Source organism: Mirounga angustirostris, unplaced genomic scaffold (assembly GCF_029215605.1).
Source record: "Mirounga angustirostris isolate CCGP_5_RB_7025 unplaced genomic scaffold, mMirAng1.0.hap1 SCAF_7, whole genome shotgun sequence".
NCBI classification, from domain to species: Eukaryota; Metazoa; Chordata; class Mammalia; order Carnivora; family Phocidae; genus Mirounga; species Mirounga angustirostris.
In genome coordinates, this window is record NW_026991715.1 from 137,156,054 (window position 1) to 137,178,212 (window position 22,159).

The 22,159-nt window shown below is 38.4% G+C and overlaps 1 pseudogene; it reads left to right on the plus strand.

Annotated features, from left to right (window-relative positions):
* Positions 1-2,407: 2,407 nt before the first annotated feature.
* On the plus strand, positions 2,408-5,125 carry LOC123835919 (non-receptor tyrosine-protein kinase TYK2-like; annotated as a pseudogene).
* The last annotated feature ends 17,034 nt before the right edge of the window (positions 5,126-22,159 follow it).

A 22,159-nucleotide genomic window follows, 5' to 3' on the forward strand; every position in this document is an offset into this window, starting at 1 on the left:
TTCAAATCCAATATCAAATTGTGTAGCCATCTATGTTCTTAACATATCTGCCCCTTTCTCTGCTTTTCATTGTAACTGTTTTAGCAAGGTTCTCATTACATCTTGACTAGTTTATATATAATAAACTCTAAATTTATCACTTCCTTTCTTATTATACTAACAAAAAGCATGGCTGGAATGTAATGACTTAAAAGAATATATTAGTCTGCTCAGGCTGCCATAACAAAATGCCACAGACTGAGTGGCTTAAAAAACAGATATTAATTTTCTCACAGTTCTGGAGGCTACAAGTCCAGTCAGTTTAGTTCTTGGTAGGGGCTCTCTTCCTGGCTCACAGTTCTAGTTCTGTCCTTACATGGCCTTTCCTCAGGGCCTGTGTGGATGGGATGGTGGGAGGTGTGGGAAGAGCCAGCTCTCTGGTGTGCCATCTTATAAAGAGACTAACCTGTCAGATCAGGGCCCCACCTTTAAGATCTAATTTAACCTTAGTTACTTCCTTAGTATCCCATCTCCAAATACAGCCACACTGGGGATGAGTGTACAACATATGAATTTTGCGAGGGTGTGGGGACCATAATCAGTCTCTAATAGACTACTACTAAAATTAAATTTATAGCACCATTAAAAGTAACATTTTAAAAACTAATACTAAAAATTAAGACTTTCAGTAACAGCTGTACATATGAAAAGCAAAATCCAAAGTTTCTTCCAATCTGTCCTATGATATTTCTTTACGGTTTTGTTCATTGATTGGTGGCATAACAAATCATCTCTTCCTATAGATTTAGGGCATGATAGCATACTTTCTTTCATTTTGCAAATCTATCTACTAGATACACACATATTTACAGAGATACAAAGATATAAAATATAAAATTATAGGTATATTATATTAGTTATACATTATAGATACCAAATATGTAAAATCTATGTCTCTATATACCACTACCAGAATAATAAACTGATTAGGCTATAACTTTCAGATAACATTGGGAGAGGTAGAAATCAAACTATCTTTCCACGTTTACAAAACAAAGCCTTATAAATTGACATTCATAATCAGAATTATTTCTACATGTTTCTTGTTACCTGAGCTCTGTGATAGATTATTACTAAATGAACGTGATGGATTTCATCTGAGTTCTACATAGTTTATCATTGCCTAAAAATTCAAGAATATGACAGAAGAAAATGCTGAGAATATAAAAATTAAGCATATGCTTATCAGGCATGGGTTTTATTCAGTATACAAGGAGAAATTTTATAGAAAAGAATTATATGTATCAAATAGCATTTTTTTCAATAAAAATGTGTAAAATAGAGAAAGAAAAACATTAAGGAACTTAGAACAGTATCTCATGGAATATATTAAATTCTAACCATCAGTTTAAGAGACTACAAAGCTAGAAAAAAGTACAGAAAATAATAATGAATATATTATTAGTACAAATTTTCATGAAATTTTATGTTAATTTCCATATAATGTATTAGAATAAGGACAGCTGAAGTTAAGAAAACAATTATGATTAACCATAATAATTTATCCAAGAAGTAATAAATTCCACAGATAATTTTGTATTTTACATTTTATTTCCACTTAAATCATTTGTGATAATTATAAAATCACACACTATATATGTAGATATTGATATTTTTCATAAAGTGGTAATAATGCGATTTTACACAGGTAGGAGTATGGACCCCCAATACATATATTACTTAAAATATATATATAAGTAAAATATATACATATATATATAATATGAGAGAGTAAGAGAGAATGCAATTGTTAAGAAATGCAACTGAGGCTAATTAAATGTGTTCTTTGCACAAAAGAACCTGATTACCAAACTTTCATTTATTCTCTAAAATACTGATGAATTATTTAGCTGAGAACATTATATGTATTGTAACACCTTACAGACTAATAATATTATTACATTAATATGTTTCAGATTTTGATCATTATTTCCAAATGCTGATTATCTTTTTCTTTTTATTCCCCATCAAGTTCTTAAAAGCAAGTCAGGAAGGTGGGGGCTGCCAGCGACTGTGGGGCGGGGTCTGGGGTTGGAGCCTGAGCCCCCGGGGGAATGTGCTGTGCTGAATGTGTAACATGCAGAACTGCGTAGAGATGTCACAAGCCTCTTTTCCATGGCAATGTCTCAGCAACTCCATTTTCCAGTGCAAAACTTGAGGCCCATTGTGACTAAGTGGCTTGCCTGAGTTGGCACCGGGAGAGCCAAGGTTCACCTTCTAGTCTGTTTGGCCACACCTATCTGCCTGGCGATTGTGAGAAACCAAGCCAGCAGTCATGAGGATGTCTCTGTGCCACTAGGGTGTGGCCACCAGGGACAGCTGTCCCCTGGCTGGTTGCCCACCTCTTGGGCCTCGGTTTTCTTCCCAGATGGGCCGGCATGGGGATTCCTGGGACCCTCTGCCTGTCCCGGCTGCCCCTGGATGCCACCAGTACCTGTCACTAGCACCACACGAGCAGGGGGTCCAGTGGCCAACTCCGGCCCAGGCTCTGGAAGGGCCCACCCGCTCTCCTGCATATAGCAGGGTTCCCTCAGGAACCCGGCCTAGAAGCTCCAGGTGGCCACTGAAACGCAGGGTGCCGCCTGCTCGAGGGCAGCAGGTACTTGACCATGGGGATGGAGCTCAGCCTGTGGCCACCAGGGGAGGCCTGACGGTCCTTCTGCACTGGGCTGACCCTGGCGGCGGGGACCCCTGGGTCACCTTCAGCGAGGCCACACTAACCTCAGAGGAGGTCTGTATCCACATCGCACACAAAGTCAGCATCACTCCACGCTGCTCCAGTCTCTCTGTTGTCTTCAGTGCCCAGGCCCAGGTCTGGTTGCCTGGGATCACATCTTAGAGGTCTGGGAGATGAGAGCTTGACACCTCCACATAAGGTTTTATTCCTGGAACTGGCACGGCATGAATCCTCAGGGCATGCCGTGTCTGACTGTGGGCCCACAGAGGCCAAATCTTCTTCAGAACACGCAGAGCAAGGGTGCCGCTCCTGACCCCAGCCTCCTTTGAGTACCTCTTTGAGCAGGGCAAGCATGAATTCACGAATGACATTGGCATTCCTGTGGGAGGTCTTGCACAAAGAGGAGAGCCACCATCTGAAGGACCAGAGTCTGGGCATGGCCTTTAATGCACCTCTGCCACCCCGCTCTCTGCAGTGGTGTCCCCCTGGAGAAGGTGGTCAAGAACATCAGCTTCAACGACGGCCTCCCATCCTCCTTCAGGCTGCAGATCTGGCCACATGATGTGTTGACACCACGGCGCCGGAGGAGCATCTCCTGCAGGTTTGTGCGGGCCTTCCAGCCAGGCCCTGTCTCCCAGCAGGTCATCATGGTCAAGTACCTGTTGCCCTCGAGCAGGCGGCACCCTGCGTTTCAGTGTGCCACCTGGAGCTTCTAGGCCGGGTTCCTGGGGGAACCCTGCTATATGCAGGAGAGCGGGTGGGCCCTTCCAGAGCCTGGGCCGGAGTTGGCCACTGGACCCCCTGCTCGTGTGGTGCTAGTGACAGGTACTGGTGGCATCCAGGGGCAGCCGGGACAGAAGAGGGTCCCAGGAATCCCCATGCCGGCCCATCTGGGAAGAAGACCGAGGCCCAAGAGGTGGGCAACCAGCCAGGGGACAGGCCTCAGGAAGCACCATGGGCCTACTGCTATGACTTCCAGGATATCACCCATGTGGTACTGAAAGAACCCCGCATCAACATCCACGGTCAGGACAAGTGGTTGGAGCTGACCCTGCCTTCCTGGGCTGTGGCCCTGTCCTTGGTATGGCTGGTGGATGGCAATTTCCGCCTGACAGCCGACTGGAGCCTCTACCTCAAGGGCTGGTGATGAGCACCCAGGATGGTATCCCACGGAGCCCTGCCGGAGCCTTTCGTGCTGGCCGAGGTGCAGCCCAAGGATGGCCTCTTCTTCATCCGCCAGAGCACCAAGCCTGAGCCGCCTCACCCTTACAGTGGCCCAGCGTGACTGGGCGACCAGCACACAGCACTCGCACGTGTGTAAATTTCCCACTGAGCAGCAGACTGGGTCCTCCACTCTGGAGGGCTGGGACCAGTCCTTCCCCAGCATGCGGGAGCTGCGAGCCACCCTGCAGGGCCGCTTACTGTGGGCGGATGACAACTGTTTCTTCCCGCACTGTTGCTGCCTGCCATGGCCAGGAGAGATATCCAACCTCATCGTCATGTGGGGGCCTCAGGCCAGCACTAGGCCTCCCAACCTCAGGCAGCTCAGCCACCTCACCGGGTCTGCCAGGATGATATCACCCGGCTGTCCCACTTGGGCCAAAGCACGAGGAACCATGTGCATGAGGGCATCTTACAAGTAGGGGCAGAGGCCCCAAGGAGGGACGGGCAGACGGTGGGGAACCCGGTACATCCAGTGGGGGCCCATGGGCAGGAGCTACGACTGGTACTCAGGGCTGTCACCAGGACATTGCCTTGGCCTTCTACAAGACAGCCAGACTTGTGAGCCAAATACCCCACGTGCACTTGGCCTTGGTGCGTGGCATCTGCATGCACAGACTGAGAACGTCCTGGTGACACAGTATGTGGAGCATGGGCCTCTGGACGTGTGGCTGAGGCTGGAGGGTGGCCTGGAAGGTGGCAGTGGCCCAGCAGCTGGCCAGCACCCTCAGCTACCTAGGCGGATAGAGCAGATCCCCTGGACAGCCCCCGAGCGCCTGGCAATGCCAACAGCCTAACCACCACAGCCGATAAATGGAGCTTTGGTGACACCGTCCTGGAGACCTACTTCGTTAAAGAGGTCCCTCTGCAGGGTTGTGCCCCTTGGAGAAACAGCGCTTCTACCAGAAACAGCACGGGCTTCCTCTGCCCTCATGCCCAGAGCCGGCCCCGCTCACCAGCCAGGGCCTGACCTGTGAACCAGCTCAGTTGCCCTCCCTCTGCACCGTCCTGCATGACCTCACTGGGCTGCAGCCGCAGAGTGAGCCCCACCCCACAGCTGGGGCCCCTGCTTATGCTAACACCGTGTACCTGAGCTTTCTGCACAGTGAAGGAGCATGTGTGCTGGATTCTAATGCACTTAGGGCGTACGGATGCTTTCTTCTTATTTGCATTCTTTGGGCAAATTAGGCCCTTGCAATTTTTTTGCTTTTGCTTTTTCTCTTGATGAAATATGCCTTACCCCATCTAATAAATCAGTAGATGAATAAATAGATAAATAAATAAAAGCAAGTCAAGAGTAAGATGTCTAAATGAAGGCCAGTACCTCTGGAGAAACAGCACAGATGTGTTAGATAAGAAAGACCTTGAGCTCTCATTAAAATGCTAAATTTTATCTAAGAGCCGACATAACAAAATACCTAGTCAAATTTAAATATTTATTAGAGTTATCTAAATTAAAAATTTAGACAATCTACCCAAAATGAGTAGCTACAATACAAAGGAAACTCATCATGTTTGGATTATTGGATTATTGGATGTGTCACTTTTTTATGTAATAGAAATGTTGTGCAGTTACATCTTTTCTTTGTTGATACTGACATCAACTTGGTTGTGAAAAATTGTTTCTTGTCGTACATACTATCCTTCTGTCCACCAGGATTGATTTAAACAAACTCTAAAAGAGATGACACAAATATTCTTTTTTTTTAAATTTTTTTTTAATTTTTATTTATTTGAGAGAGAGAGAATGAGAGAGAGAGAACACCTGAGAGGGGATAGGGTCAGAGGATGAAGCAGACTCCCTGCCGAGCAGGAAGCCCGATGCGGGACTCGATCCAGGGACTCCAGGATCATGACCTGAGCCGAAGGCAGTCGCTTAACCAACTGAGCCACCCAGGCGCCCCGACACAAATATTCTTATTTTAGTTGCTATTAAGCAAAGGCTGAATATATTTCCTTGTACTATTTTTATATTACTTATATATAGATGCACACACATCTGTTCTTCTTTTGGTAATTATATATGATAATGTCACATTCAAAAGTATCTATGATTTAAAGAGGAATAGCTGTTTTCTTCATACTGTCATATAACATTACTCGTGTATATATAATACTTGGCAAATACAGGCAGTTCAAAGAGATTATAAGTTAATTTTCCTACCTCGTATCCATCTCCTCTTAGGAAGTTGCTGTGCTTTGCTTGTGAACTACTCCTTCTAAAGGCTCGGGCCGCTGGTTCAGGTGTTGCTGACCACATCATATTCGATTGATGGCCAGGCCATCCAGCTGCGACTGACTGGTGCGATCACATTCCCATGCAGATTTCTGGAAGGTGGGGAACAGACTAAAGCCATGAACAAAACTATTCTAAGATTTTTGTTCAAATTAAAAAAAAAAAAAATGTACTCTTGGGCTTTATGTGGTATGAACTTGGAAGCAACTCTCAGTCATAGGGTCACAATGGAGCATGAGATTGCCTGCTCACAGAACCAACGAAGAAAAGCCACAAAGAGAGACAGAGAAGCAGAGTTGAATCTTGGTGCCATTTTTGGAGTCTCTAGACTTACCAGGAGCTAGTGATGCCTTTGGATTATGTATTTTAAGAACCCATGAATTTCCTATTTGGCTAAAAAGATTATGGATTGGGTTTTTAGGAGTTTTCTGTAGATGAAGAAATTTTAGATTAACCAAGGTAAATGATTTGTCCTTTGCCAAATAGTGACAGAGTTTATAACTAAACTTTTGTCTTTTTAGAGCTTTTTCAGTTCATGATTCTAAATATCAGTTTTAATTACATTAATAGATCAATGTTATATATGTGAATGTTAATGTCACCTCTATAATAAACTATTAACACAATCAGAAAGTTGTTTTATGAAACCTAATACTATTTGTTTCATTTTGTCTTATTATTTTCCTAAAATATTGATTGATTTGAAGTTCCATGTGATTAGGAATAAAGTTATATGGAATCTAAATTTAACTTTATTAAATTATGGCTACTAATATACTAGAGAAAGTTGTTTTTTTTGTTTGTTTATCCTTTGAAATTGCTTAACATTTTAATCAGAGAGAGGAAGAGAGAGTCAAGTGTTCTTGGTATTAATGACAGCTATCCAGTCATGTCACCTTGAGGTAAATCAGCTAGCCATTTTGGATTTCCATGTCTATGTATAAAATAAGAAAAAATGACCAGAATATCCATAATCTATTTTGCAGTTTTATTAAGTTTAGTATTAAAACCAGCGTGTTATTAAGACACATATACAGCATTACAATCAGCCATGTTGCTATTTCAGAGCTCTCAAAAACTGGACATATTTTATTTGGTCTCTGATGTAGGCCTTCAACAAATTTTTGCCAACATTTAACGATTTGGAGAATTCATACAGAACTTAAGATTTTGCACCGCATAAGGAAAAAAATTAAAAATGCAGAAATCTGGCTTCAGTTGAACAGCAAGACCATATGTGAAAAATTAACCGAAGCTAAATAGCAGATGTGCCATTTAGTTAGGGCCTGCGTTCTGAGTCACGGTTTGCACAGACTCGTATTTTTTGAACTTACTAATTATTAATAGGGTGTGAAGAGTGGCCCTTTTTCAGCCTAAGCATTTCACTAGTTGCCTTTATTGCCCGGATCCTGAGCACATTTGCATTTGTGACCCCTTAGATATACATGGATAAATATGGACAGCGTTCTTTATCAATGCAAGAACCAGGCGCATAGTTGCAAAATTGTATTGCAAGTTGGACTTTGATCAACTTTCAACATTAAAACTCTGTATTGAACAGTGTACATTGTGGCTGCAGGGTCTAATTAAGTGATGGAAATGGACGACACTGATGCAAAGCTGTTCACAGTTTAGAAAATTAGATGTATCTGACAGGAAGTGGTGTGGGCAGAACAATGCACAGGGAAGAGTGTGGCATTCTATTATGTTGATGTAAACTATAGAGAAATAACAGCAACAAAAGAAACCTGCTGTGGTATAGAAAATGGAGATTAAGCAGAACACGAAATTGTACGTATGATTTGATTACAACTGTGTTAAAAGTACTATACTAAGACGGTGGCAAAAACACAAAAATCAAAGGATTTGCTCTGTTTGGATGATTTTATGTCTTATATTAAATTTCATTTAATATTCTCTATTTTATGATAAAAGGGATCAAATTAAAAGTATAAAGTAGGTCATCTGATTTGAGAATAAAGAGCCACCTTTCTATTTCTGAAGCACATCACAATGAATTTCGTTCATTGTATAAAATATTACAGACCTACCATGTCATACACTTGACTACATTCATGACTCAAAGATATATACAAGGAAAATATTCTCAAGGTGACTTATGTTTCAGACAGTATTTTCCAAAAATGTTTATACCTGAATTACACAATAAAATTGTTATTTTTTTAGTTGTTAAAATGTGAACAGTATGCATCCATTTGCAAATTATAAACTTACTTTGCCATTAATTTATCTATAAAGTATTTATAACACTTACCCTTTCCTTCCTTAAGATTAAAACTACATATTAGCAGATCTAATAGTTTATATTCATACACCATTTTTCTAGAATCCAGAGGACCTACCGTGGAAAGGCTTGTGCAAAACTTAGAATCTACCTGAGAAAGACAGATATAACTAAGGAATTGCAAGAAAAGTATCAAGGATTCCATGGTGTAATACAAAGCCTGAATCATTTATGTGGTGGTATTTGAAAAGGCGAATAAATAAGACATTTTTTATTCATTCAAGCTCATGATCATTTCACAGATAGTTACAAGAGAAATGGAAATGTTATCATGTTTATTACTGTTAAATTATTGTATCAGTGATGTGAGATGGGTTCTGAGGTTTTTTTTAAGCAATAATTCCAGAGACATTTGGATAAATGACCTTTGTTCTAATTCCACAAATCCAAGTTCACAAATAAGCCTGGGCTTTGTTCTGCATTGGCCTGGGAAGTCTAAAGGATATAAATGAGCACTGAGATTATACCTGGGAGTATTGCTAGTATTCTGCTCAACAAACATTTATTGTTACTTAAAGTGGAAACCACATGCTTTTAATAATGGACACCTTGATTCTAAGAGATCCATTGTTGCTTAGTTTCCAATTTTGTCCAATTTTCAAACACTTGATTCAAATTTCATGTGCTAAAAAAGGTTAACTGTGTCTACTGTACATCACTGCATTTGTAACTTTATTTACAGGCAGACTATCTTATTAGCTGAAAATAGTTTATATTCAGACATAATCCAGGCATATTAAGGACTATGAGATATATTGATACCTACAGCAATTGATGTGAATTAAGGACCAGATTAATTTTCTTAGAAAACTGAGAAGTCTATTTTTGTGTGTGGTGTAAGGAAGTGGTCCAGTTTCATTCTGCATGTGGCTGTCCAATTTTCCCAACACCATTTGTTGAAGAGACTGTCTTTTTTCCATTGGACATTCTTTCCTGCTTTGTCGAAGATTAGTTGACCATAGAGTTGAGGGTCCATTTCTGGGGGTGAGAGGGATGGGGTAGCTGGGTGACAGACGTTGGGGAGGGTATGTGCTATGGTGAGCGCTGTGAATTGTGTAAGACTGTTGAATCACAGACCTGTACCTCTGAAACAAATAATACATTATATGTTAAAAAAAAAAAAAAAAAAAAAAGAAGATAGTAGGAAGGGAAAAATGAAGGGTGGGAAATCGGATGGGGAGACGAACCATGAGAGACTATGGATTCTGAGAAAAAAACTGTGGGTTCTAGAGGGGAGGGGGTGGGGGGATGGGCTAGCCTGGTGATGGGTATTAAAGAGGGCACGTTCTGCATGGAGCATTGGGTGTTATACGCAAACAATGAATCATGGAACACTACATCAAAAACTAATGATGTAATGTATGGTGATTAACATAACCTAATAAAATTTTTTTTTAAAGATTTTATTTATTTATTTATTGGAGAGCGAGCGAGAGAGAAACAGCATGAGAGAGGAGAGGGTCAGAGGGAGAGGCAGGCTCTCCGCTGAGCTGGGAGTCCGATGTGGGACTCGATCCCAGGACCCTGGGATCATGACCTGAGCCGAAGGCAGACGCTTAACGACTGAGCCACCCAGGTGCCCGTACCGTAATAAAATTTTAGAAATGTAAAAAAAAAAAAGAAAAATGAGAAGTCAAGAAGAGCAAAGGGGATGTAGATTCTAAGAAAACCAGGGTTTATTTCCTAATTAAGAAAGAGGGAAAAAAAACTTCTTGTATTATCAAGGCAGCGGGTCACTGAAAAAGGAAAGCAAGGGCTCTGAGATGTGTGTGTGCATGTGAGTGTGTATAGCTAGCTATACATGTATAGAGTATGTGTGTGTGTGTGTGTGTGTGTGTGTTTCCGGGCTAGACAATAAGCTTATACACATCCAGTCAGTTCTCGGTGCCATGCTCTGCGCTGGTAGGACTCCAATTCATTTACAAGAATTTCATCACGATGCCTGCTCAGGGGTCCTGCTCAGGGCTGACTTTTTTGGTATGTTTTTAAGTGCAAGTTGTGTTTAATTATTTACCAATTTATTTCTGTTCCCTTTATAAACTCTGCATGAAGATAATCTGGTGTTTGTTTAAGTAACAGCCCAGGACCAAAAAGTTTAATTGGAAGAGAAATGTGAATCAATTGGCTTTATTTCGATAGTAGAAATACTCTGCATTTGACAATAGTAGTGTTAAATAAGCTTTCAGGAGTTAAGACCTAAGAACATCAGCACATAGGACTTCAAAGTTCATTTAAGCAATAAAAATATTAAGTCTGATTCCAGTCAAACCTTTCTGTTCATCGTTCATAACTGATCATCATGATGAAAAATTTGTCACTAGTAAATTATACTGTAAAACATTCAAAAAGCTGTTCTTCAAGATAATTTTCATATTGAAATGTAGACAACATACACCAATTGGAAAGGTTGTGTATACCATGCACACATTCTATTTTAAATAAAATAAATAGCATGCTTTCATTTATAAATGATAAACTGGCATTGCAGTTAATTTAAATATGAAATAGTAGTAAAACTTAATCCTTTCTTGCTTAAGATTAAAACTGCATATAAATAAAAAATCTAATCATTTTGTGAGGTTTTTGTTTTGTTTTGTTTTTATTCATAGACAATAGTTCTAAAATCTAGAAAACCCACTATGGGAAAGACACATAAACAGATTATAATCCAGCTGGGGAAGACAGTTATGATCTCTTGAGGAGTAATTGAAGATCAACACGAGATGCTGGAGACAGTGGTAGCAGTTAGAATTGACTTGATAAGAAGATGAACATTTTCCTGGATAGGCTCCTTAGGCTTGGTTTACCGTTTCTACTCTTTTGTTGCTTCCATCCTCCTGCCCTTTTCTTTAAAACTTTTCTTCTCATAGGAATGATTCATTCTCAGATGCCCCCATCACCCTCCCTCTTTATTGGGTTCAGCTATCAATATATTTACACAATTCTTCTTAAAAAAGAGAACTCTTTGTTAACCTCGATGACATTTGTGATGGAAATCATGTATTTTAAACACTGCTGCAATAAATAGCTCATCCCTCATTTTGTGTAAGTTGAAAGTTACCATTTTTACATATTTACATATTCATTGTCCCTTAGCATCAACCTCATTTAGTGAATATACAATAAATGTATTTTACATTGGCCTTTTATCTGGCTCCTCAACTTTTTAGGGAAGGCCAACCATCCTATCAGAGATAGTCCCTGAACAAATTGTGACACAAAGACTTGTCATTAAGAGCAGATCTTTCCAAATAGTTTCTTTATAATTAATATTCTGGAATATATTTTCTTATAAAATGTCATGATATAATACTTTGGTATTTTGAAAATATTTGTTGAGATTTTTCATCATGAATGATCATGTATTACTTTGTCTTTTATTCTTTTAATATGTTGTATTACATTACTTACTTTTAGTATATAAACCAGTCTTGGATTCCTAGGGTTAAATTCAAAGTTATGCAGTCCTTGGACAATCCCAGCATTTCCAAAATTTTTACAAACATCTAACACATAAAATATATAGAAATATAATATTCAACAACACACACACACACACTTCTTATACAGAAGTGTAAATATAAAAATCTGTATTTCACCAACCTCACTTTGCTATCACTCACTGTCTCATGTAGAATGTAACATTTCTTTAGTGATTTTCAAATGATTTCATAAAATGTACTGTAAAATGTAGGCTGAAGAGACACATTACCTTTCTAGAAATTTTTCCCGAATATGACATGAGATAGTAAAAAATATAAAATGATTTCAGGGTATGTATGACCATATCTTTTTATTCCCAGCAGCACTCTGAATCTAGCATTTTTACATTGCTGAATTGAGGTAGAATATTAAGAGTCGATGTACCAAAGTGACATGTTCATCATTCTAAATTAATTTAATAATAATTTGGAATACATTAGGAGAAGGCAATAGAGTAAGTTTTAAATATTCCAGTTTCACTCTTGTAGAAGATGTCTTTTGTTCTATATTTAGTCATAACTTAGATGTTTATCTGTTTGCAATATCACCATCATTTTCCCTTTCAAGGGAAAAAATATGATATAAAATAAGTTGCTATCTTTATAGCATAAAAGAATTAAGAGTGCTCCTTTAGGTATTAAAACTTTGTAACCTAACAATGTTGCAATATTATAAAATATAATATGGCACAAAATATAAATATCAAGAGAAATAGAATTTACAAGATACAGATATGTTAGTGGAATTTCGTGAAATTAATTCTGCAAGAAAAGTGAGTCGATGTAGTTGCTGATTTGCTTGATTAATAACCCTATGGGCTTCTGAAGTATTAAAGTGCTTGGAAGCCAAGCATCATCAGCCGAAGGATTCATGATCAAGGAGTAGAGTTGTTTTTCGGTTACTTTTAAGTTACATAAAACATCAAGTTGTAAGGAATAAAAAGCAGAGAGTAGCTAAATTATGGAAAGATGAATATGTCCAAGTCTACCTGGGTTAAGGAAAGCTTCTATTACTACACTGTTTAAGAGAAGCCAGAATTTGCAAGACATGAAGGAGTAACTAAGGACTGATTCCTTCTCTAGTGGGAAGAATAGAGGAAGGAGGTAGGTAAACTGGAAGAAAGAGGAATGCTTTAAAGTACAACTTTGGGAAGGAAGCAAACTATGAGATATTGTAAAGATTGAAGAAAAAAAGAAGAAAAGACTGAAATGGATTGAGTATGATGAAGTATGTAAATCAATGATCTTCCAAAGGTATCAGTTGTAAGGCTGATCTTTTCACTTACGTTTCAATAGGCATTGTCAATTAGATATGATTTTGGTTCCCACTTCTCATACATTATAATATACGGGAAGTGTAACCTTTTAATAATGATCTATTTAAGCTTCCATTAGATATGTGTTTAGCTTGTTTATGAGGTGATGGTAATACATAGAAAATGTCCAGAGCCTAGTTACTAATCATGGGAATTCTTGCCAGAGAATTGAAGAAGGAAAAAGACTATGCCCCAGAGGGACCAGCAAAAAAAAAAAAAAAAAAAAAAAAAAAATCCCCAAAACAAGGACCATAGGCTTATTGCACACTTAATATTCTAAAAATAATACAATCAATAAATCATGATTGCTGAGATAAGCATCACAATAAAATAAATATATATTTAAGTATAATTAATTTACTTACACAGCACATCATCTGTAATAGCAACTTCAAACAAACTCTTGATGTATGGAACATTTTGATTAGCATACCAAGGATATACGATGACTCAAATTTGAGCCCTCACCTTTGTTGTGGGCAAAGGAAAGGACTTCTCTGTAATTAAATATTGGTTTCTTAAATCTAACACTGAATATACTGGCTTACAATCTTTTTTAAATGCATCTTGGACTCAGGATCCAAGGCCCTAATCTATTTTGCTCATGTGTTCATTAATTGTCTTTTTTATATAAAATATTAATACAGACTAGTGTCATTTATTTAAAATTCATGAGTGCAGTGCCTTTAATCAGTGATCTCCCTAAGAAGAATCCTAACATTTCTCTATCTTATTAAGAATTCTATAATTTGGGGCATCTGAATGGCTCAGTTGGTTAAGCAGTGACTCTTGATTTAGCTCAGTTCATGATCTCAGGGTCCTGGGATCGAGTCCCACACTGGGCTCCGTGCTTAGCGGGGAGTCTGCTTCAAGATTCTCTCTCTCTCCCTTTTCCTCTTCTCCCACTCTCTCACTCTCCCAATCTCTAAAATAAATAAATAAATCTTTAAAAAAAAATAAAAGAACTCTATAATTCCATTAGGTGCCGTTCCCTTTTAAAACTCTTTATCTCATTCATGGAGAAAGAGAAACCAGCTTCCTCCTGGCTGCATCTTCCAAAATGCATTTTCCAAACTACATGGTCTTGTCAAGGATCCCTAAATTCAAAGTGGACTATTTTACTTTCCCTACTCCCACCTTCCTTATTCTCAGATGCCGGAAGGTGGAAGCTACCTACTAGTACCTCTGGATTCTGCTGTTACTTATCAGCACAGAGCATGCATGGAGAACTTGGTTCTAGTCAGTTCCCTGTCCAGTCTAGACAATAATAGGCTAAGGTCTGGCACAGGATAAAGTTTGTTACAAATAGATTACCTATACCACGAGTCCAGTGATGTCTAAGTACTCCATTGTTACATTTTTTTTTTTTTTTCAAAGGTCCACAGCCTTCCTTGGAACTTCCAAAATTATGACAGGGTGTCCTAGGTTTTGCTAAATTTAATAGTCTCAAACCACTGAGGTCTAATTCATAGAGATTTATAAGTTCCAGATTGCCATGGTCTTTACTGCTTTCATCTGCCATTGTCCAGCTTTCTCACTATATTTTCTTTTTTGTTAATAATTATGCATTTCCTTCTCTCTCCCAAGTTCCTGTAACTTCTAGAATTTTGTTTGTGCATGGTTCTCTTTCCTCCATTACTCTTCTCTTTTGCAATTTTCTCTTCAAGCAAATGCCACAAATCTTTCCATAATAAATCGGTTTGCTTTGTTTTAGTAAGAGATTTGTACAGCATTCCCAAATATCCTGTGCAAAGTTTATTCACTTTGTTTTCTGAAATATGCTCTAATTCCAGCACAAAAATCTTGACCGATACCTGGAGGGGTCTAACTTAGTGCTATTTCCCCTGCCACTGCTGGATTCAGGCCCTCTTTGGGTGCCCAGTGCCTAAGCAGCCTTGGGGCGAGCTAGCACCTGCGCTTCTCCAGAAACAATTCAGAGAACTTTATAATTCAGATACGTAAACTACCTTCCATGGGTTCCTTCCTATAATATGTTGTACAAAATACGTCCTGAAGGGGGCGCCTGGGTGGTTCAGCCGTTAAGCGTCTGCCTTGGGCTCAGGTCATGATCCCAGCATCCTGGGATCGAGCCCCACATTGGGCTCCTTGCTCAGTGGGAAGCCTGCTTCTCCCTCTCCCACTCCCCCTGCTTGTGTTCCCTCTCTCGCTGTCTCTCTGTCAGATAAATAAATAAAATTTTATTTATTTTTTTTTCCTGAAGGGATCAGAGTGATAAAATTACTCAGAAAAGCACAGTTCCAACTTTCTAGTTGAATCATCTCTTCCTGATACATACATTTGTCCTACTGGCTGCAATGCTGTGATTAAAACTATCTCCAACACACCCTTTTTCTGAAAGAGTAATAATCTACACACCATTGCTGCTTATTTCTATTAACATCCTCAGCACCATTCTCTCTAGAATTAGCTGACTTCCAGGAACCCCCTCACTTGGTTCTACAGAGAGTTTTAATTTCATTATAACTGGAATCACTGCCTAAGTTTAATATTGCCATATATTGAGGCACTGCTCCCCCAATTCCTTAATAGTGCCATACTATGGACCAGGATATCTAGTTACCACTGCATAATCAGAAATCTTACTACATATGAGATTAAATATAAAAAGTGTTCAAAGGATAACACAGTGTTTGGCTTATTTCCATTAGGTCATACAGAGTTCACCTCAGATGGTTCTCTAGCTACCTCCTCTTTCTTTGGTCCTTTTTCTAACTCTCTTCTCCCATGATCCTCTGGGTTTTTTGTATCTTAGCTGTCCTCCTTCCCCCACCTCCCACCCCCCACCTTCCCCTCTCTTATCACCTGTCTTTCTCATTTCTGCCCTCTGCCTCAGCTCTATCCTGGATGAGGAAAGTCAGAATTTCCTATACTGTGGTTCCCGGAAGGCAGCTCTTATTCCTTTGGATTTTTCAGTTAAAATAATCTGGATGAAAAACAAAACTTTTCTTGTTTATATCAGCCATGTTTCAAGCCTCCATCTAATTATTCAATTTTGTTTCAGTTCTTAGAGAAGGCAAAAATTTGGGTGAGATAAGAAGGATAAAACGTCCTTCTGTCACGTATCCATTTTCATGATATCTTCTAAAAGTGAGGTAATATGAAAACACTGTAGAAATAATGATATTAACAAAAGCATTTGCGACTGCCTGAAGTACCCATATTGTATACGGAAAACATTTAAATTAAGTGTAATTAGTATGTATCATTATTAATTATAGAAGTCAAGCAAGATTTTAATTTTTATTAAAATTGTGAAAAATATGTTTAGACTAAAATTTATAATCAATTATCAATTTAGAAGATGTCTGATGTAAAAATTATGAATTTTAATATGCTATTCCATTATTTTGCTTTTTATTTAGCAACTTTTTATTTACCATTTAATATGTAGGATATACATAAGAATGGTCCCTGAATTTATGTCACCTTAAATAATTAATTGAGCTAGTGTTTTAAATTAGGTGAATATTTTTAAGTTAAAGGCATATCTTTTTGATCTTTTTGTGTCAGAATTATATTTAAGTATAATACATTTTTTTGAGTTTTATAACTTTGTATTAAGAACATAAAAATAGCATTTCATTGAAAACCATTTTATTAACACTGAGGTACAGCAAGTGATTTTATTATGAAATTGGTGAAAGATTAGAAATCCTTCCAGCAAAATATTTTTTTTTAACTGTTGGACTTCGTAATATATTATGGTCATTGTTTCCATCATATTATAAATGTAAGCTTTGTTCTGCCGATTCCTTTAGAAGACTATTTTCCTTCTTTTGGTTATAGTACTGTGGGTTTCGGATTAAGTTGCTGCTATGTGATGTGCTGTTAAATAAAAATTCAACTTCTAGTAGGTTTAAAATAGAAAGTCACTGCCTGACTCCAGGCTCTCTGCCCAGTAATTGCAGAAAGAACTTCGTTAGGTCCATGTAGAATGAATGAGTACAGGCTCTCTGAAATGCTGTGCAGATAATCCATCCAGCTGAGAAAAGACTTTGAAGATGATTGCCTTAGGAATTCTTGAACAGGCTGAAGGAGTAACTCTAATTCAAAGAATGCAAACCTTCTTGATTTTTATGAAGATAACTACTAGAACCACCGGAAAGTAACTACTTCCTACAGGACATAATTGGCATTTTAAAAACATTTTATCTGACTGAGTTAGCAATACAGGGTGAAACAGAAACCAATTTACACTTGTTGGAGTTTTATAACCACATCTATGTTACATTTAAAAATAAGAAATATAAGGATGTTGTCCTGAATTGAAAGTTAAGTAGTAGCATAAGCCAACGATAAAAAATGAATGGTCAATGTTATGATGTAATCACTTATCATTCGTTAATCATATATATATATATATATATATTTTTCAGTTAGGTAAATCAAAGGACAATAAAGGAAAAAGTTTAAATAGTAAAGATTGTAAGACCACAGTTTTCATAGAAGCTCATAGTTACGCCCCAGTCTCCAAGTTGCCTTCTTCCTTACAGAATCTTTGATTATTTTGTGGATAAATAGCTGCACCTGAAGTGTAACCACACTCAACCTGTGGTTAAGTTCTGGTCAAGGAGATCTTAGTACAAACAGTGAGTAAAACTTGTTCTCTAAGGGAAGAGAAATTACTTTTTTGTCCTTTTCTCCTCCTTGTAGCTGAATAGTGTGGACTTAATGGTGAAACTCAAAAAGCTTCTGCGGAACTACCAAGTGGAGGCTCTATGTAGAATTGAGTAATTCAATACAAGATGCCACACTCCCCCTTCTCTAGATCATCTACTTCAGATTGTTCTGTGTGACAGAGAAACTTCCACTGTGGATACGTATTTTGATTACACTCACAGGCAAACTTAATCCTTAAGTAATGCAGATTGTATATGATCATGCCCCGCTCACTCATTACATTTGTCAATGAATTGTAATATAATAGTTTTTAATGGACATAATATTAAACTGACTCTTTTATCGTTGTTCCTATTTAGGGACTCGATCCTTGACCAGTTTGAATAAGAGCCTGTATTCCTTCACTTTTCTGAATATTCCTTTCAAGAAGTAGTCACTGAGATTCTCATCAGAACACTAAGGTTCCATACTTTAGGATAAAGGATCCCAACACATGATGAGGTTTGAAAGGTTAAACAAAGTTACACCTGCTACTGTAGTTGAGAGGAATATTTCATAATGGGATGAACTAGGAAGCTGAGTCTCCACATTCTAATTAGTAGAAAACAGCCACTCGGTGGGAGATGTAGTTCACATTTCTGTCTTTCCCTTGAAATTCTCAATAGTCTATCTGCTAATGAGAGAGACAAAGAGAAGTCAAACTAGAGAGCCAACATGAACGTGAAGTTCCTTTGAAATCAAAAGTCTTCTGCAGCTGGAATTTTTATTTAATTAAAATCCAAAAATTTAAATGAGTTTGTCTTGCAGTTTGGTCATGACAGATTTTCTACACAGCAGTGGTTCTGAAACTGGAGCGTCGCCGCACCTGAGGGCTTGTGCAAACGCTGATTGCTGGGCCCTGGCCCTGAGTTTCATTTAGCAAGTCTGGGTGGAGCCTAGGGATTTGACACATTCCCAGTGTCAACCAAACCAATGTGAGTTCAGTCCTTGGTGAGTCAGCCACTATAAGCAGGTTGAGCTGTCACACAAAGAAAACTTCTATTTGCAGCAAGAAAGGAGATCACAGGTAATGGCTTCCACAGCCGTGACTCCCCGGATGAGGGCGAATAGGTTCCTTTTGCTTAGAGTTAGGATGAATATTCAGATAGGGAAGCCTTGTCATCGTATGTAGAGGCGGGCATAAGATCACACATGTGACTTAAGGAAACATGCCTATACATACATTGTATGTTATGGGAATGAGGCCGAGGCTCTTCTCTGGGTGGAGATTTTAGTATTATAATGAGGTCAAGATAGTGGTTGGTCACTCTAGTGTTCATTCCATAGTCCATCTGTGTAAGCTCGAGAGAGGGGTTTAGCTCAAAAGGTCTGGGTGGCCTGGGCCATTAGGAGATCTTGTCAGGGCAATCGCCATCATCTGAGGGGTGGTTTTCAGTTTCATTTGCCTGGGTTGAGGGGTAACCAGGAAAGAGAAGCTTAAAAAATGTAAAACAAAGGTTAGTGAGGTGGGCAGTAAATGTCAGGTCTTGGGATCTAACTGGTGACACCAGGTGATGCCGATAATGTGGATCCATGGACTACAGTTCTAGAAATTTTTCTCTAAAGCTCTGAGGATTCATGTCTAGTAACCCAAATGAGTGTAGATTGCAGGATAAAGGGAGTGCAGTTGTTTTAAGTCTGTCTTGCATAGAATTCATACATTGAGATTCTAACCTTTCATGTATTGGTATTAGGAGGTAAAACAATTGGCAGGTGGTTAGGTCATGAGGGTGGAGCCATGAATGGGATTAGTGCCCTTATGAAAAAAAGCCCAGTGAGTTTTCTGCAAGTTCACCATGTGAGGACACAGGGAGAGGATAGTCTGTGAACCAAGAAGTGGGCTCTTACCAGACACCAAATCTGCGGGCGCTTTGATCTTGGACTTCCCAGCCTACAGAACTATGAGAACATTTCTGTTGTTTAAGCCACCCAGACTATGCTAATTTATTCTAGCAGCTCAAAGATAGTAGTATAGGAAAAAAAAGAAGTTTGTTACTACTACCAAAGATCATACTATAGTGTTTTTGGAAATATGTGGCAGTCATGCCAAAAATGGACTGAATAGAAGTCGACCCATTTGTATTCACAATGAAAGCCTGAGTTTAGGTGCTGGCATCAGATAAGACAAAGTCAGATTCACCTAAAAAAAAAAAAAAAAAAAAAGTATAGGCTAGAATGACCAAGATGACCCCCTATTGCTGGCTTGAGGTTACAGACAAGAATGGAATTAAGGTCTAGGAAGGGTGTAGGGTATTAAGATAAGCTTTCTGTAGAAGAGTGGGTACAAAACTTAAGCATGCATTAGAATCCTGTGGGGTGCTTTGAAAAAATTCATTTTGAAATCCTCACCTAATCCACTGATGAAATTTATGGGGTGTGATCTCAGTTCACTTTTAAGTAAGAATCGCAGGTGATTTTGATGCAAATTACTGAAGGCATTGGGAAACAGTGCTATTGGAAACAAATAAACAAAACAACAACAAAAACCCAACTCTTAGAGGCAGCCCACAGTACTTGGCTCTCCATTCTCTCCCAGCAATGGAATCTCTCAGTGAGTGCCTCCTTCTTCACATCTTCTTTCACTAACTTTCCTGCCTCTCTGATAAGGACCTTGTGATTACATTGGGCCCATCTGGATATTAAGAGGAAAAACAAACCAAATAAAAACTGGGCTAAGATCTGTGTAGACACTTCACCAAAGAAAATATACAAACATCTGTTCACATGAAAAGATGTTCAACATCATTAGGCATTAGGAAAATGCAAATTAAAACCAAAATAAGATAGCACTTTCCATTGACAAGAAGGGCTATAATCCAAAACACTGTTAATACCAAGTGTTGATAAGAATATGAGGAAACCCAAACCCCCATATGTTGCTGTTAGAAATTTAAAATGTACATCTCTTTGGAAAACAGTTTGACAGTTTCTTAAACATATATTTGTATATGATCCAGGATTCTATTTCTAGGTATCTACCCAAGCAAAATTAAAATATATATTCACACAAAGATTTGTAGCAAATGTTCACAGGAACAAACTGGAAAGATCCAAATAGTCACCAACTGGTAAATAGAAAAACAAAAGATAGTCTACCAATACAGTGGTATACTCTCAGCTATAAAAAGAAACAAGCCACAGATATATCTAACAATGTGGATAAATCACAACAGCGTTAGGTAAGAAGGAAATATCAAATATGAAACTATTTTAAGTAATTATTTTGTTTTATTTAAAATATTTTAAGTAATTTTCAATGACAGGTATTAAAAATTTAGATAAGGAAAGAAAAATACACTAATCCACATCAGAAGAACCTAAAGGTCGTATACTCCAAAAACAATTTGAAGCGGGTTCCCCAGCTTCCTGCTAAGAGCAGCTTTTTCAGGAAACACATTAAGAAGCTTAAATTTCTAATCCTTCAAACTGACTGGGTGCTTGAAAGCTGGAAATACCACAAACCAGTAAATTGAAACTAGTCCTGTATAACATAAAACCCATGGAGAGAAACCACAATTAAGAAAGTAAAAGATTTAGAAGCAAGGCTTATTTTTAACAAGTGCTATCATGTTACAAAGCTGGCAGACAATGGAAAGAGCTGAACAACAACAACAACAAAAAACGTCTTTAGGCTCTTGGGGCTCCTCACTTTTCTATTACAAAAATATTTATTAGAATTAGTCATTTTTAATATAGACATACTGTGAAGCTTAGTAAAAAATCTTTTAGTTTTACTTCCTCTTAAATACCTAAGTTTATTTGCCAATACCCGTGCTTTGATTTAGCTTGAAGCTTCATGATGTGTGAGTTGTATAACCCAACATGCCTGGGATTAAATTCAGATTCAGCTAAATGAACTGACCCAAGGCATATAATAATAATAGCAATAATAATAATAATAATAAATTAGCTTCAATTTTCTCATCTACTAAGGGAAATAGTAACGTTCACTTTGGCATGGTCTTTATTTTGGGGGATTGAAGTACATATTTAATAGTCTTCCCAACAGTATATGTGTTTAGAGTAGGCAGAATTCTAAAGGTTTGCCCCACCTTCCAAGATTTCTGATGCTTGCTTATTGAACCACACATGAAATTAGGTGCTGCTATAAAGGGATTTTTTATGTATAATTCAACACCAAAGACTGTTGACCTATAAATACTCTACAATACAGATGGGCCTGGGCTCAATTAGGTAAACTCT